Source organism: Triturus cristatus, chromosome 7 (assembly GCF_964204655.1).
Source record: "Triturus cristatus chromosome 7, aTriCri1.1, whole genome shotgun sequence".
Lineage (NCBI taxonomy): Eukaryota > Metazoa > Chordata > Amphibia > Caudata > Salamandridae > Triturus > Triturus cristatus.
In genome coordinates this window covers 1848287278-1848305098 of record NC_140590.1, presented here as the reverse complement: position 1 = coordinate 1848305098, position 17821 = coordinate 1848287278, and positions in this window count along the sequence as shown.

Here is a 17821-nt window from a genome sequence, read left to right as displayed (position 1 = left end):
TCGCAGTCCGGCTTCCGAGCAAACCACAGCACCGAGACCGCCCTCATCGCAGCCACCGACGACATCAGGTCCCTGCTCGACAACGGGGAAACAGCTGCCCTCATCCTCCTGGACCTCTCGGCAGCCTTCGACACCATATGCCACCGCACCCTGATACAGCGCCTCAGCAACATCGGAATCCAAGGAAAGGCATTGGAATGGATCATCTCGTTCCTCGCCGGCAGAACCCAGAGAGCCCGCCTTCCCCCGTTCCGGTCTGTGGCCACCGAAGTTATCTGCGGCGTCCCGCAAGGATCCTCGCTCAGCCCCACCCTCTTCAATGTCTACATGAGCCCCCTCGCAGCCATCGCACGCCAACACAACCTCAACATCATCTCCTACGCGATGACGACACCCAGCTGATCCTCTCCCTCACCAACGACCCCGCCACAGCCAGAGCCAACCTCCAGGAAGGAATGAAAGACGTCGCGGAATGGATGAAGCTCAGCCAGCTGAAACTGATCTCAGATAAGATGGAGGTCCTCATCCTGGGAACATCCCCCTCCGCCTGGGACAACTCCTGGTGGCCCCCTGCCCTGGCTCCGCTCCAAAGCCAACAGACCATGCTCACAACCTGGGCTTCATCCTGGACTCCTCCCTCACGATGACCAAGCAAGTCAACACCGTCTCGTCATCCTGCTTCAACACCCTGCGCATGCTCCCGGTGGATCCCCACCGACACCAGGAAGACAGTCACCCAGGCCCTCGTCACCAGCCGACTGGACTACGGAAACACCCTCTATGCTGGAACCACAACCAAACTACAGAAAAGACTCCAGCGCATACAGAATGCCTCTGCACAACTTATCCTGGACCGCGCTTTACAAATTCATTGATTGAACACCCGGGACTAATTGTTTGGGGTCAAGGGCAACAAGTTTTCATGTGTATTTTTGTTCCTTGGGACAAGTAGGCCCAACCCACTATAGCACAAACCCTTTAGAATGCCAGTTTACAGTACCACATTATGGATCAGGCAAGGGCAATGTCTGCAGTTAAGGTAATATTTGTGTCCATGTGTGTTAAATGCTGCTCAAGCTTGTATTTATGGTTCATTAGTGCAAAGCCTTTATAGTTAGGGTGAGCACTAAAAGTAAATGCTGTAAACTCGGCCTGCACTGCTGACGGTGGTTCCAGAATGTGTACACACGTTTTCAAAGTTTAGTAATGTGAGGCTATGTATAATGCTCCCAGAATGCTCTCTGATTATATGCAAATATTCGCCGAAGCTTGAAAGCAAGAGTGATGATTCTTTGCTTTCAAAATAAAATGTTCACTAAAAAATGCTAGTAGGAAAAAAACATTTTGCTAAACTACTGTGAGATGTTAGGTACCATATCTTTGCAGCATCATTTAGTTCCATGTTGATGTATGCTTCTATTTCCCAAAAATATTCATAATGGAAAGTCAGTGTAGCCAGTTTAAATACGATTATGGGAAACAAAAATAAACAAGCATTGGCAAAGCCAGTAGGTCTGAAATTGGTGGTCAGCCTTTTGGTTTTGTCAATGCTTGACTTGTTTAGGCATGGTTTTTGTAAAACCTTATCGGTATGGGAGCTGCTGGGCCCTCACCATTCTAAGAAGCATTAGCAAAAGCAAAAATAGTTTTTGGTCTCAAAAAGCACTCATTGCCACAGCAGTTCCGTGCACTAAACAAAACTACTTTGTGTGCCAATATACTCCTTCTAAAAGAGCAGAATACTGCCACTTACAGTGAAGCCAGCTGATAGACCAAGAGAGAGACAGAATTTTATTAAACACAAAAGGTCATGGTTAATGCCAGGCCTAATTAGAGGCCCGATTATTAAAGAAAGTCTCAAGAGTGCATCCATTGTATATATCCTTGCATTAAGTGCATATATACAATTTTTGTGAATTCACAAGAACTTACAGAAGTAGGCCAAGAAATAGTACTCCTCGAAAATATTTGTGAACTGCATTTTAGCATGAGCAAATGTGCATGTGTAGATTTGAAAAAATGTGCATGTGTAGATTTGCTCATGTGAAAATCTGAATGTTTTAAGTTCACTTTTCCTCCAAACAATTTTTTCCCAACCCTGGAAGAAGTTTTACGTCTGCCACTGTTAGGAGTAAATTTCCAACCTTTTTCAGTACGGTAAAAGATTAGAAAAGAGTTGGTGCAGACCTTTAAAACACGCAAGTTAGTAGGTTTGCACAGACTCAAAAGGGCATTCCAACCAAACTATTGCTTACCACTACCTTCAGCCCCAGTATGTAGAGCTGTAGAAACATAGCAACATAAGGGAATTGCTAGTATTCAACCCTACTATGGTACGAGCCCTGGCATAATTAGAGAGGCTATAGCCGAACTCTTATATAATGAGATTGCTGCCGTAATTTGTCGCCGCATTACATGGCACAAAAGGGACAAGTGGATTTTGTTACAGGACAAGTAGATTTATGAAGCAACCTGCCCCATGGACAAGTAGATATTTTATTAAATTCCACACCCCTGCGCAGCACCCTCCACGCAGGCTTTCTCTCCTAATCTCATGTGGCCAACTCCAGCAGAGGTGCTCAGGTGCTCCTCCTGCATGTTTAAAAAAAAAATAAATTAAATAGTTTTTATCAATTTTCAGTGTCATTTATACAGATCCTTGAGGAATAGGAGTCATTCATACAATTTTGCGGCCATTTGCTGGATAGCGTCCTATAACATATTGAATTTGCAGTAGTCTAATATCGATGCCGCTTCGGGATCCTATGATTCCACAACAAGTCTTATACATAACAATTAACATTATAGCATCTGTCATCCACCATATGGAGTTATCTTGATGATTGTTACCGTTGGGAGCGTCATTGCTAGCCAAGTTATGTGGTCGCTGTTCAGTTATCGGAAGGTTTGTGGTGTCATCCGAGTTTGTGCATGGGGGGAGGGGGAGTGAGACGTGTCAGGGTGATTTCAGGGGCTTTCTTATGGTGCCGTACTATAGGTTCGATGTGGGGTGAGTAGTGTATAGCTGTGTGAAGGCTCATGAAGGGGGGTGAGGGTGAGCATTCTCCGCCATGAGTGGGGTTGGCGCGTGGGAGAAGTGCTAGCTTTAGCTGATGGGTTTGTCCTGGGCGAGGGCCTGATTGGAGGTTTGGGAGTTCAGTTTTGATTTAATGGATGTTAAGTATTTGTGCCAGTCTATGGGGATGTTGGCCGTGTGGGGGTTTGAGGCGTTATCTTGGGGCTACTCATGTTTGGTCACTAATGCCCTGCGAATGTCGAAGAGGCATAATTGCGTTTGGGGTGCTGAATTTGATTTCCAGGACATGGCTGCGTTTGGCTAGACGTAGCGCTAGATCTAGGATTTCTTTATGTTTTTACTGCACGCGTTGAGTTTCGTTATACCTAGTAGAAAGTGGGGGCCCTGTGCCGTAATCGTACCCGTGGCCTAAGACATTTTGGTGGCCACCTCATTCCAATACGCTGCTAATTGGGGGCATGCCCATACTATATGCATACACATGGCACCTGAGCTGTGACATCTATGGCATGTGTCAGATGAGGTTGCGTACATGCGCGCTAGTCCGTGCGAGTTAAGGTGTGTGTGTGGTGGAGGTAGCTGAATTGTGTGTACTTTAACCGTGCATTAGTGGATACTGTCTTTGAGGACCCTATGCATTGTACCCACTGTTTATCAGTTAATGTGGTTGCCAGGGCTGTATCCCAGTATTCTCTGAGTAGCACTAGTAGGGAAGTGACGTCAGGTCTCATCAAATTATGTAGTGTGGTGATTGCTTTCCTACCCGTACCGTGCGTCAGTAATGTTTGTAATTGGCTGGATGTTTTTGGTTCATCGTGCACGTTGCCTCATATCTTAAATAGCTGATGTGTGACTCATACAGTAGAAAGGAACCGGGGATATGCCGTAGTCATCTGTCAGTGCAGAAAAGTCGTAGAGGTTCGAGACAACGTATAAGTCTCCCCAGGTAGTTAGGTCAGCTGCCGTCCAGTCTGCCATTTCTGGGCATCTGATACTAGTGTATGGGCCAGGGAGTACCCCTAGGGGTAGGTACATAGCGGGTCTAGCCACCACGAGCCGTGGACATTAAGATGATTCCCGGTTCCTTTGGGATTACTGATTTGGAGACGGACAGCCACTCTAGCAGTGTGGACTGCTGTAAATCAGTCGCCCAGGGTCCCAGCTCGGCGGTATTACGGCCTACTAGCCATCGCATTGTCCATTGCAGCTGTACAGCTGCATAGTAATGCTCGTAGTTGGGAGCGCCCAGTCCTACCTCTGTATTTGGGGCACATAGTTTTGTGAGGGCAACTCTGACTCGTATTTGCCCCAGATTAAGGATGTGAGGAGGTAGTTCAGTAAATTTTTCTTGGTAGTTGGAAGGACAGGCCGGCAAAGAAGTACAAGTGTCTAGGAAGCAGTAACAAATTTAAAAATAGCTATACATCCCCTGGGGGATAATGGTAAGTCCGTCCAGAATGTTAATGAGGAGCTGGCGTTGGTGATCACCCTGCCCAGGTTACCGTCTATGAGGTTCGCTTGTGTGTGGTATATTTGTACTCCTAGGTACTTGAAGGTGTCGAAAGACCAGGTGAGTGAGGCGATTGGTAAGTCTGTCCTTTGCTCTGGGGTTAGGGCTATCGTAAGGAACAGAAGAGACTTTCTCCAGTTCACCCTTAGGCCGGATATACGCCTATAGTTATCCAACAACTCTGTCAAGCCATGTTACACTGTCTGTTGACCCCAGAGGTAGATCAACGCATCTTCAGCGTATAGTGAGATAATGTTCCATTGGTCGTGTGTCCTGATGCCACAATCAATTACACAACTGCGCAGTACACAGGCCAGGGCCCCCATCGCTAGGGCGAAGATATTTGGCAATAGTGGGCATCCCTGTCTGGTGCCCCGTTCAATGGTGAAGGGATCCGTGATCATGAAGCTTGTCTTGAGACAGGCCTGTGGCACTGTATACAACAGCTTAATCCACTGCAGGAACCGAGGTCCTATACCCATAGCCTGCCAATACCGCATCAAGGTATTCCCAACCCAGGGTATCAAACGCCTTTTCAATATCTAGGGAGGGTATCCACACTGGTTCCTGTGTTGTGAGTGCCCAGTCCAGTAGTATAAAGAGGCAGCGTAGGTTTAAGCTGGTGTTCCGGCTGGGTATGAAACCGTTTTGGTTGGTATAAATTAGCAATTGTGTAACTTCTAGCAGTCTGTTGGCCAGAACCTTGCCCAGTATTATATAGTATGTGTTCAGGAGGGACAGAGGGCGGTACAAGCCCATCTGTAGCGGATCTTTGCCTGGCTTAAGTAACAGCACTAGGACGGCTCTCGAAGTGAGAGGGGTAATATGCCTTGGTCATAGGCCTCCGTGTAGACCCGATGTTGTCGAGGGACCAATCGTGTAGCAGTAAATACTGTGTAGAATTCGGGACCAACAATCCGTCCCCGAGGTTTTACCTCTCGCTAGTTTCTGGATGCCTTCAGTTATCTCAGGCTCCGTGATGGGGAACTCTAGGGCAGTGAAGTAAGTCTGCAGGATCTGGGGGGGAGCTATAAGTTCCAAGAAGGGTTGCAACTCTTATCTGTCGTATGGTGAGGGGGCTTTGTAGAGGCAGGCGTAGTATTGATTGAAGACTGAGTTAATCTCGGCCTGCGTATTAACCAGTCGGCCCTCCCGGCTGTGGATAGCAGTGATGGGTGTTTGGAATAAGTCAGTTTTCAGTAGCCATGCTGATGTCCTGCCCACTTTGTCACCCTAGATATGTTTTTTGGTTAGGTACTGTTTATAGTCCAGGGCTGTAGGAGGCTGGCTTAGTATATGGTGTTCACTAATATAAGTGTAGCACCCTGCACTAATCCAGACAACCCTTATGGTGATTCTAGTGGTCTTAGACAACATTAGGAAGCTCTCTAAGTGGTAGCTGTGGAGAGCAGCCTCCAGGCTTAGTCCAGAAGGAGTGTAAAGCAGCTTGTTTTACCAGCACTTAATCTTATGGTATGAGTTAAGTGAAAAAGAACCACGCAGTGTAGTTATAAAAAATACCTATTTATTATTAACACTCACTAACACATTGAAGTATCTCCTACCCGGAGATACAAACACAATACACACAATACTTTGTTACTAGAATTCATAAATAGCACAGAATACACAGTGGTCTCCAGGGGGAAACCAAACCATATACTAAAATAGTGGAATGCGAACCACGACTTAAGTCAAGCGTGGACCCAGAAGACACAGAAGATTTGGGGACCCAAGGAACTGCCCTATGTGAGTATGTAGGAACCCTACGGATGCCGTGCACTTAGTGGGAGCACGACCGCGTACTCAATGGAAGTCTATGGGTAAGTCGCGGTTGCAATTTTAAAGTAGAAGGACCCTTCCCAGTGAACCTTGAAGAAAATCGGTGGAAAATAGAATGTTGGAGAGTCACCCCACTTGTGGATACCCCAGGAACCAGGATACCTACACCATGGAAGTCGGGTGCATAGGTGCGGTGACGTCGGAAACCCGCCATAGACCACAATGGAGACCTTCAGGAAGATGCTGCTGGCGAGGAAGGGAAAAGTGTCCGGTTGAACCCAAAGGTAGATTCAAGATGAGAGGTACCTGCAAGCAGAGGGGGCAGAAAATGCCACTCAGGGGTGACCAGGAGGCATGGGAGACGAATGCCCACCGATGTGGGTGATGCAGGAGAGTTTGACGGTGCCCTTGAAATTGCAGCTGTGTAGAAGACCAGGAGCCATTCACGAGCTGTCCCACGTCAGATGTTGACGGGTCAGTGTCTGGCAGGGGCACCAACAAGCCTTGGCAGCAGAAAACAACATAGACGACAAAAAAGGCGCAGTGTCAGGACCAGCAAGGTCCAGGTGACTCATTACGAGCTGGCCCGAGCAAGCAGGAAAGCCCACTGGAGTCGAAGAAGACCCACAGGCCGGATGCACAGGATTCGCAAGAGGACCTCGAGCAGCTGACCAAAGGATGAAGGCCCTCGGTGCAAGGGATGTGGTGCCAGTGAAGATCTTGGCTGCAGAAGAGGCTTGAGGCTGGAGCTTCTTGAAGTCCAAAGATCTCAGGAGGAGAGAGTCAACAAGCCTTGGCAACAGCAAGTCGACGCGGTGCACAGGGGTACCGCTCCAGCAGTTCCGACGAGGGATACTGGTCTCCAACTTGCTAGGAAGACAGTGCCGGCCTCGAGGGAGTCAGAACCACCACTTGTGTTGCTGAACATTTCAGAGCCCGCAGAAGCTCAGGAACAGCAGACCAGTCAGCTTTGTTGCGATGCCTGTGAATGCAGGGTAGTGGTTCCTTCACTCCAAGAGAGATTCCTTCGGGTATCTTGGATGTCCACAGGCCTTCTGAAGCATCTGTATGGTGCACAGGCACAGGTGTTACAGCAGACTTGCAGGACGACGAGACCAGGATCAGCAGGAGTTTTACCAGCTGCAGTCTCAGTTGCGAAAGAAAAGTCCAGCGATGTCCAGAGTGCCCAGATGGTCGAAGTTGAAGTGGTGTAGGATCTGAATCTTGTCCCACGACGAATCTAGAGACCCACCCCCAGGTAAGCCCTTATTTACCCTAAGGGGCTGGACAGTGAGGAGGATACTCCCTAGTCCTTTGTCCAGTTTCGTGCCAGAGCGGGAGACAGTAGTTCCCTGAACTGGTTTGAACTGGAGTATACAAGGAGTGCACCAAATGTGCCCTTCAAGCAGTCTTAGTAGCGCTGTCAAGCGCCACCATCCTGTCCAAATACACTAAGTCTTGTCTGGGAGGTGGTCACACCTCCATTTGACAGGATACCTATTGTCCTGCCTTCCTCTGCTCGAGCCTGGCTCAGCAGCAGGAGGGCAGAATCGTGTCTCTGGTCGGCAGCAGCCATAGTTTGCTGTCCGGGTCTAGAAGACTGGTACCAGAATAATTTAGGGCCTCCCGCAAGAGATTTACAATGCATGAAATCACACCTACCACACCATTTACGGTTTGGAGGTATGATTCCGACATGTTTGATACCAAACACACCAGGGTTTGTTACAGCCTGTTTAGAGATGGTCATCACGTAATGACGCATGGCCACTCTATATCTAGTAATGGCTGATGCACTTACAACATAGGAGAATGGACTCCATGGATTGTAGGGGTGTCCTGCTCATGCAGGGACACCCTGAAACTTAAAACCGATCACCCTGCCTTCAGGATTGAAAGGCCTGCCTTAGGGGTAACTTACAGGTTTTAAGTGCAGTGACCTCAGATATAAGTGAGCTTATATCTGTCGTAAGTGGTGCTAGCACCAGCTTACACAGGCTGCAATGGAAGGCCTGTAGTCACAATTTGAGTGGTCTCTCATGGGTGGCACAATACATGCTTCAGCCCATGGGAGACCCTTGGTGTACCTATGACCTGGGTACCTTAGTACCATATACTAGGGACTTACAAGGGTACATTAGTAGCCAATCTGGAGTGTACCCAAGTATTCGTCATGTTTAATTTAGGGAGGAAACACAGAGACTGGGGTCCTGATTAGCAGGATCTTAGTCAGACTAGTCAGTAAAACATAATGATACCAGCAAAAAGTGGGGGTACCCACGAAAAGCAGATCCTACTTTCCTACAAGTGCGCACAGTAGGTTGAGGGTTGTTTTGTGGGATCGCTTAGCTTGAGCCAGTGTGGGTATGACTTGTGGGTCCACGGATGAAAAGGTGCTCGCTTCACTGTATTTCCTTCTCTAGGTCCTCTAATTCTTTATTGAGGGACATGCGGGCGCCATATACTGCTTTTATTGCATATCGCGTAGGACCACATTGAATGTGCCCCACTCTATTCCAGCACTGGATGTAGTGCCTTCATTGTCTAGGAAGTATGTTGTGATGGATTGTGATAGGGTAGTGCATAGTGGAGCGTCTTTGGGCGATTCTAAGGGGAGGTGCCATGTAGGGCTACTGGATTTAGTTTTGCCCCAGGATATCTGTAGTTGTAAGGGTCTGTGGTCCGATATTCTACATGAGACACCAGGGGGCAAGGTCTCGCTAGAGCAGTATATAATATCTATTCTTGTGTATAAGTCATGTAACCCAGAGTAGTGAGAATATTCCTTGCTAAGGGGGTGTATACCCCGCCACATATCCTGCAGGTATAGATTAGTAGACCATGTGTGCAAACATTGTGATTGGGTGATGGATTGTGCGCCTGGTAGGGGGGGGCGTGAGCGGTCCATGTCGATATCTGGGGGGCAGTTGAAGTCTCCTCCCCAGTAAACCGGAGCGAATGGGTCATGGAGCAACGCAGGGGACATGGATTGTAAGAATGAGGATTGGCCCAAATTTGGGGCATAGAGCGAGATTAGTGATATTGCTAAACCATCCAGAATCCTCTCCCAGAATTGCGTATCGCCTGTTCGGGTCAGTGTCTGTGTGGAGTATCTCCAGTGGAATCCCAAGTGACACCAATATCAAGGCTCCTATGGCATAACCAGAGTATGTGGCCCCTACTATCGTACCTCTCCAGCGCTTTCACAATTAGGCGAGTGTTTGCGTGGTCAGATGTGTTTCTTGAGGAGCGCAATGGTAATCGTGCATCTCCTCAAGGATTGGGAGACCCTGTGTCTCTAGTCATGCCGTGCTAGGCCACGGACATTCCAAGTTAGTAGAAGCATGTGATTTCCCTGTGTTCCGATTTGTAGTGTTTTGTTATGGAAGTGAGAGCCGATTCCTGATGTGCCGATAACATACCTCCTGTCCAGCCGCGCGCACGAACCCCCCATGTAAAACTGAAGCGATTATGTACTTCCTTAGTGACGTGTGCGGTTTGATGGTGCAGACAGTGCATTTCAAACAGTAACAATCCCTAACTCCCAGCACAATACACCAACGGGTATACAGCCATCAGCACTTAACTGCGATTCGACTAAAATTATAGGCAGAGAAAAAGAAGAGGGAGAGATAGAGAAAGGAGCAGAGAGAGCAAAGGAAGAGCAATACAACAATGTTTCTGTAACAGTCACTTGAAGTGGATGGGGTAGTGGTAGCATGGTGAGCTCGGGGTACCCGCTTGTTGGGGTTGTGGTGTAAAGCCCTGGATGTCCTTGTACAGCATTTTTTGGTCAAATGGTTATATGATCCATGTTGGCTTCTGCGCAGACTTCAGGTTATGCAGTTACTTTGCGAGGGACTTCTTTACATTAGATCATCAGAGGATTGTGGGGTGACAGTGGGGCCGCCACCCAGAACTGCTATTTGTTGCAAGTCTGTTAGCGACGGGACATCCTCGGTGTGATCTCCCGAATACAAGGGGGGGGGAGGGTCGAGGCTGCATGTCCTCCGGCATCCTTAAGTGCCTGTGCTCTCTCCCTTGCCCCCTGTTCCGTGGAAGGCCCCTGTGGTTGGCACCTGCGGCGAGATTCGCTGTGTCTTTGTGTTTGCCATTTCTGACGGGGCTCAACCACTATCCCCCTGTGTGCGCTAGTCCGTTATGTTCAATCCAGCCGGAGTAGCGTAGAAATTGACATTGACATCATATTGTATCCGTAGTGTGGCTGGGATATGGAGGGCATATTTGACATTGTGCGCTCTCAGGCTCTTTTTTACTTCAAGCAAGAAGGACCTGCATCCCTGCACCTCAAGACTATATACTCGGGTATATGTGTGCTGTGGTGTTTTCAACTGGTCACGTGCACTTGTTACCTGTAGTACATGGTCTCTGAATCAGTAGTTGAAAAGTGTTGCCCCTACCGGTCTTGGATGATTTTCCAGGCTTGGGGGGGGGGCTGCCCGCCACCCTGTGGGTCCTTTCCACCAAGAAAAATGTGTATTGTTTGCCCTGACAGATCATGACGGTAAACAAGCATTCGAGGTAGAATTCCATGCTTTGGCCTTCAAAGCGTTCATGGAGGCCTACTATTCTTACATTGTTTCTACGTGATTTTCCTTCCTGATCTTCCTCGCGGTTTCTGAGGTAATCTACCACCTTCTGAAGTGCCCTGAGTATTTCTGTCACCTTTCGTGGACCTCAGGGCCGCCAGTGTCGATTCGGAGGTCTCTACCCTGTCTCTTAGTTTTTTGTGGTCTTCACGAAGGAGCCCTATTTCGATGCAATAGTGTGTCTAAGGGTCCAGGGTGGATTTGATATCCATGATTGCCTCCAGGAGTTCATTGAAACTGCGCAAATGATCCGCCAGGGTGTCTGTGATGACTTTCCGGTTTGGGTGATGTCTGTCGGGCAGTCAGCTGGGTCCAATGCGACCCCCACCTGGGCTTGGATTTTGTCCACCCTAGTCTTCCGCATCTTGGAAGGAGTTGTGAAAGGCGAATGCCTATTGTATGGTGTCAGTGGGCCAGGATATCGAAGCAGGAGGTGCCAGCTCGGGTTCGGATTGTTACAGCGGGGGTCGGTTGTAGCCACCCGGGCCTGTCCCACAGCAATCTCACCGCTCCGATCGGTCGCCTCTAACAGCTGTGTAGTCAGGTCGCCATTGTGTGGCATCAGATTCACAGGCACGTTTGCAGAGTCTGCGCACTTGTGTCTCTGTCTTCAAATAGGCTGGAGGTGGGCCTGTGTTATTTGGCCAGCCTGTGCGTGGTGAATGGTGGTGTCTTGGTGGGCAGCGGAGCAATAGTTCATTCAGCTCACGCCAGTGTGCAAAGAATGGCGTGACACTGGTATTTCGCGTAGTTCATTCTGTAACCTGCAGCTGTTGTATGAGTGTTGTGCGAGCATCGGGAGCCACAATACGTCTAGGCCATCAGGATATTGGCCAGACCATACATTTCCCCTTGCTTCTCAAGCCGATCCCCAGTGTCCAAAAGCCTGCTGCTCTCTATAAATGCAGGCTCCCATCTACGCCCAGTGCCTGATGAGAGTTGCCCCGCAGCTGTGCCTCACCTGATTGGGGACCTCTGGTGCGGTCATACATTGCTGGCAATCCTCGCGGTTTGGGAAGAGGCTGTGTTTCGGTTCTCCCTCGTTGCGGTCTGGGGCGAAGGTCGAGGCCCCTGTCGGTGGTGGCGCAAGGAGAGCGGGTCGCACCGTCTTGCAGTCTCCTGGATGTTCAACTGTTCCCCGCAGTCCAGATTCCGCGCTGGGTGAGATTGCAGTTCTCTGCTGCTGGAGCCTTCAGTCCACATCTTCTACCAGTCCAGGTTCCTTGGGGGCCTGACAACGACGACTAGTCTTGCAGCCCGGGTGGGAGTCATCGGAGGCCTAAGTCAGCTATGCTCGCCCATTCTCAACACCACTCAATACAGTTAGCCCCGAGCAGCAGCTTTGGTTTGTGGGGTCTCTATGCACTTCGTTCCAATTGATCACTACGGGTCGTCAGCACCCTCCGGTGTTTCGGCAGCATGCCTGGAATGCCGGCCCGGCGCAGGCCAGCACAACTGTTTCTTGCGTATCTTGCACTCCATGCCCCTCCTCAGGATTGGGGTCGGAGGAGGATTGACCCTGGCTGTTTCAGGATCACAGCAACCAGTCAGTATATGCTACGAAGGCTCATCTACACATATATGCCAGGATAATGAGCGGGTCCGGCACAGAGCTGTTCAATAAGCATCCGATGCGGCCGCCATCTTGGCCACGCCCCCCTTATCCTGCTGCATGGTAAGTCTGATGTTAAAAAATCGGGGTTAGATCGGATTCTGATACTCCCAGCAGGGATGCTGGTGATATGGCGATGCACTCAAGTCATCCTCCTCAGTTCACTGGGGCACTCCGGCACAATCCTTGATGCTCAGTGGAGACCTACGGATCACACAATTCATAGTCCTCAGAAGACGGCCTAATCCTCAGCAATCCTTGATAGCAGCAGCCCCTCCTGGCATTCGGGATTGCCTCTAGGCCTTGGGACTTGTACTCTGGCAATACTTTCACGGCGGCCTCTCCTGTCATACAGGGTTGTTACAACAGGCACCAAGCAGGCTTCATTTGCTCCACCACTGCGCTCCGCTTAACAGCTATCTTCATGGCGGCGCTCTCCTAGCATACGGGAGTCGCCATTTAGAATCTACACACTGGCAACGACCCGATCAGTGCAGTATTAGTCTCCTTATGTCGCACTGGGAGTCCACTTGGTTGGGCTCCGAACCTGGACCTTCCTTCCTTCAATGCACCCCTCCTCCTCACAGGGCACACTGGTCTTGGGAAGCAGCAGGCGGTGCAGGTGCTCCTGGGCAGATGGTCTTAGTTTCCCTCGCTCAACAGGGAGACTAGCAGGCCATGGCCCCCTTTTCTGGTCAAAGGCAGAAGCCTTGCAGAGATTCTCCTCTTCACACAGCCCGTCCTGGCTGCTTGGAAGATGACACATATTTAGGGGTCTCCACCTCCCCTTCTTGCAGTGCATTTCCAGACACCAAATGTGATTTAAGGTCTGGGTCTTATAAGTTTTATGTAGGGGGTTCTGCTTCTTTTAAGTTACACTCCTCTCCTCTCTATCCCTCTCTTTTACACTTGAAAGGCTGTCTGTCACAACAGGAGAAACTCCAAAGATGATAGTCCCACAACACAGCCCATGGGAGTGACTAGAGTTCACACCTGGATGTCAGCCACATCAAGAGAATAAACCAGGGCTCCCAGCCATAAACTTTATGATTCCCTTATCAACCCTATCTCCTTCCTGAGATATTTCCAGGTCCTTTTCTTGTGATCTCTCGCTGAATCAAAGAGCAACCTTTGAAGTGTACAGGGGGGTCCCTCCCTTTTACAGTGTGTCCCACCTAAGGAATGCAGCGATACACAAATCTCTCGGGGGGATTTCTCTACTCCTCATGTCTTCTCCATGCAGGCCTGGGTTTCCCAAAATAGAACCCACTGTCCTCCATATAATGTTCCATTGCAGGCACACTAGCACTCGGTGTACAGCCACAGCACACATACTGTCCAGTACTGTTACCTCCATGTATTTTGCCACCCCAAACACACATATATTCAGCACACACATTCACTCTGAGCGCACTGCTCAGTACTGTAGCTTTTGTGTATTATGCCATGGTGTGTTACTTGCAAACACACAGACTGCTAGCACACACATTCACCATGCACATATTGCACAAAACTTTACGCTTCGTATTCTGTACTTTTCGCAAGCACACATACACCAAGCACATGCTTTCAGTGCATAGCACTACATCTCTCATGTAATGTATTCCTCTCCGGTATACATACACCCAGTACACACACTCACCATGCATGCACTGCACACAGGGATGTGGAGTTCTCATAGCCTGTCGCCCAGGACATATTGTTTGGTGTCAAGGGCAAGACGTTTTAATGTGTATTTTGTCCTTGGGACAAGAAGGCCCAATCCCCCTACAGCGCGAACTCTTTGGCTGCCAGTGTACAGTAACACATTATGGACTAGTGAAGAGCATTGTCTGCAGTTAATATTTGTGTCCATGTGTTAATGCTGTTCAAACTTGTATTTATGGTTCATGTTAGAAATGTGATTTTTGGCAGGCTAGGGCATGTGCCAAAAGCCAGGCATAAACCACCACTCTAGTCAGGATAAGGGAGTTACACTCCTAAAATAACCCCTGCTCACCCGCTTGATAGCTTGGCACGAGCAGTCAGGCTTATCTTGGAGGCAGTGTGTAAAGCATTTGCACATAACCAACAGTAATACTGTGTAAGCACTACAAAAGGACACCTCACCAGTTTAGAAAAATATCCAATATTTTTATATACCTAAGGCAAGACCAATAAGAATCCACAGTACAGTACTTAAAAATCCACAGTTACTGAAATACGCTTTAAAAACTGTTCCTTGATGTCCATACCTCCGTCCGGGGCTATCACGGCATCGTGAGCAAACAAATCCAAACAGTTCTGGCTGACTGCGGCCTCGCGGGCCAGCTACGGTGTTGGGAAGACCCTCAAACAATACCTTTTAGAAATGCAGGGTGTCGGCGACCTCTCTTTGAGCTTCCGAAAACATGGCGTCCGCAGGCGTCGGTTCCGGAGGTCAGTGCAGGAGTCATCGGGGCCCTCGAAGTCACACGCGTTGCAGGTCGATCTCCTCTTTGTTGGAGTCAGGCGCGCTGGCGTCAGCAGTCATCGTGTGCTGCGCTGCGAAGTGCAGCGGTGCGGCATGTGGTGCCCTCAGGTGGCAGTGCGAGCAGCAGCTCGGTGGCAGCGTCAGATGGCATAGTCGGTGAGACCAGGGTTGTGGTGCGAGATGAAGGCCCTGCTCGTCACGGTGCTGGCAGGTCACGGTGCAAGCAGCGTCGTCGTCGTTGCTGAAGCGCTGTTGTCGGCTGACGAACTGGAGTCGATGGCGCCGGTGTCGGTAGGCCAAGGCTGCGGTGCGGGATGAGGGCGGCACATCATGTAACTTTTCGAGCGGTGCCCTCGAACCACCGTGCAAGCAGCGGCTTCGATTTCAGCGTGGAGCGGCGGCGTCGGGGATACCAAGGCTTCGTCGTGAAGCGAGGCGGTGCAGAGTGCGGTGCCCACAGGTCGCGGTGCGAGCAGCCGCTCGGTGGAGGCATCACCAGGCGTTGTTGGTGAGACGGTGAGACCAGGGTCGTAGTGCGACATTGCGTCGGTGCCCTCTGCGGTGCCAAGGCGTTGTTGTGCAGTGAAGCGGTGCAGAATGCGCTGCCCGCAGGTCGCGGTGCGAGCAGTGGCTCGGTGGCGGCATCAGCAGGCATCGTCGGTAAGACCAGGGTCGCGTTGCGGCATTGCCCTCTGCAGTGCCTTCAGGACATGGAGTTGACAGCGGCGTCCTAGACGTCGTCGGGTTGCTTTTCTTCTGTTGCAGCACAAAACACACAGTCCCCAGTGCTGAGGGCAGAAGAGCTTGAAGTCTTTGCTCACTGAGACTTCTTGAACAGGGAGCAAGCTCTACCTCAAGCCCTTGGAGAAACTCCCAAAGTAGATTGCAGAAAGTTCAGTCCAGTCCTTTCACTGCCCAAGACAGAAGCAGCCACTGCAGGCCAACACAGCAAAGAACACAGCAAAGTGGTAGTTCCTCCTCACAGCTTCTCCAGCTCTTCTTCTTGGCAGCCTTCTTGGTCCTAAAGATTTCTGAAGTTCAGGGGTCTGGGCCCCAATATTTATATCCCAAAATTTTTTGATCTCTTAGGGAGAGAGTGTCTGTGCCCAGCCAAAAACAGTTCTGTCTTCTCTGGTGTGATTTCCTGGCAGGAGGTGGAGATGGCATTGTCAGAGGCAGACCAGGCCCTTTGAAGGAAATCTCCTCCCCCTTCCCCCATTGCAGCCCAGGTCTATTCAGCCCTTTCCTGACCCACCTAGACTATCTGGAGCCACTCCTGCTCCCCAGCCTTCTGTCATCCAAAACCCAGACAGGCAATCCATATTCCAGCAGAGGCACACGGTATGACTGAGCAAGGAAATACCTACTCTCTAAAAGTTGTATTTTCAAACACAGAATGTAAAAATCACCTTCACTAAAAGATGCATCTTTAGATTCTGAGTTCAGGAATACTAAACTTAATTTTATTTGCCTAATTCCCCGGGCCAGTTATGTTTATAAGATGTTATAAACAAACTTCCCATTCTGTCCTATGGGGAACAGGTAGCCTTGCAGTAGCGAAAATGAAATGGGCCATAATTCGCTACCAGGACATACCACACACACGAGGGCATGTCCTACCTTTCACATACACTGCACCCTGCCCACAGGGGTACCTTGGGCCTACCTTAGGGGTGGCTGACATGTAAGAAAAGGGAAGGTTAGAGACTGGCAAGTTTGTGCACTGGCCAAGTCGACATGGCAGTTACAAACCGCGTGCAGACTCTGCAATGGCAGGTCTGAGTTACTCTTTCAGGGCTACTCACGTGAGTGGCACAATCAGTGCTGCAGGCCCACTAGTAGCATTTGATTTACAGGCCTTGGCACGTTCAGTGCACTTTACTAGGGACTAACAAGTAAATCAAATATCCAATCATGGAATCACTAATCCATAACACAGTTTACAGAGGGAGTATAGGCACTTTAGCACTTATCAGCAGTTGTAAAGTGCCCAAAGTCATAAAACCAACAAAAACAGGTCAGAAACTGGAAGCTAAAAAGAAAAAGATCTAGGGATAAACCCGCTGAAAAAGCCAGGTCTAACACAACCTCCTTCCATCCTAAACCCAGGGTAGACTAATCAATCGCTTGATGGACTTCCCTGGTTGAGGCGATAGAACCTAGACCTGGCCCACAACAGCGGGGGCACGTTCTGGTTCTACGCCTTTTTCTGAACCCAGTCGGATCCCTCTGTACATACTCTCAGGGCCCACTAAGCTAACTCATGTGGAACCCTTCTCCTCACCTGTGGACACCATCTGTGCAGCACCTAACCTTAACTTGCTCACAAGTGTGTCCCAACAGGCAGACAGTACCCATATGGCCAACACAGTGGTGTGGCCCAGTCCATCCCCGGGGTGTGACTCCTGAGAGTGTGAGAAGTGAGCCTACCAAAGGGTTTGGCGGGCAGGTACTCAGTTTTGGTTTGCGACAGAGCACCCTGTCTGCCAAACTCAAATAGGGTCCCAAGTTGTTGTGCTCACTTAGGGGCCTATTTAGAGTTTGGCATCTGGAGCAGTGTCTTTTGTGATGGCAAAGGACATTACCTCTGCCACCCCTAGGGCACTCCACCCACCAAATTTAGAGTTTTCCTTAACCTCAACAGAGAACTCTGTACATTGAAACATTGAAGGGTGGTTCCTTTCAGGGTACAAGAAGTTAGGTGTACATCTGCTGTCAGTTTTGATGGACCTATACACCGCACTTTTCAAAACCGTATGTTTTTCAAAAGCAAACTTCCAAAGTGGGAGTTTGCAATCGAAAAGGTAAAACAAAAATG